Consider the following 625-nt stretch of genomic DNA (forward strand, 5'->3'; position numbering starts at 1 on the left):
AACATAGCTATAGGTCTGAGGGCTAAAGCGATCAAAAGATGTGGGTCTAAAATGGGAAAAGGCTACTGGTTGAAAGATCAGCCATGATCATACCGAATAGGGGAGCAGGATCAAATGACACAATGGCCTACTTCTGTTCCTATTTTCCATGTTTCTATTCTGTTCATGGTGGGATATTAAAACAAAATGACTGTAACTAATACAGATATCAGCACTACCTTATTACCACTGAATGAAAATCCTGAAACTCCTTACCAAACAGCAATCTGGGCAGAGCTTCACCACACAGACTGCAGCAGTTCAAAAAGGTCAAGGAGGAGCAGTGATTTTGAAAGCTTTTGGACTGGCTGCTCTGTCTCGCAATTTCTATCCAGTTATCAAATTGTTGAATGGTCTGAGGAATGCAACATAGAAAATAAGATAATATTTATGGAAGCTTGCTGAAACAGTTACATTCACTGCTGACTTTGAAATTCGCTCAAGTTTCATGTGTCTGTGGACAACTCATCATCCAGGGATTGCACAAAGGCTTGATATCAATTGTTTGAAACTGTTTAACTGAACTGAAAATTTACATGAATTTTATTTTCTGTTTAATATATCCCTTATGGATGTCTGTGAATCG

This window comes from Rhincodon typus, unplaced genomic scaffold, assembly GCF_021869965.1.
Source record: "Rhincodon typus isolate 14 unplaced genomic scaffold, sRhiTyp1.1 hic_rhity00000057, whole genome shotgun sequence".
NCBI lineage: Eukaryota > Metazoa > Chordata > Chondrichthyes > Orectolobiformes > Rhincodontidae > Rhincodon > Rhincodon typus.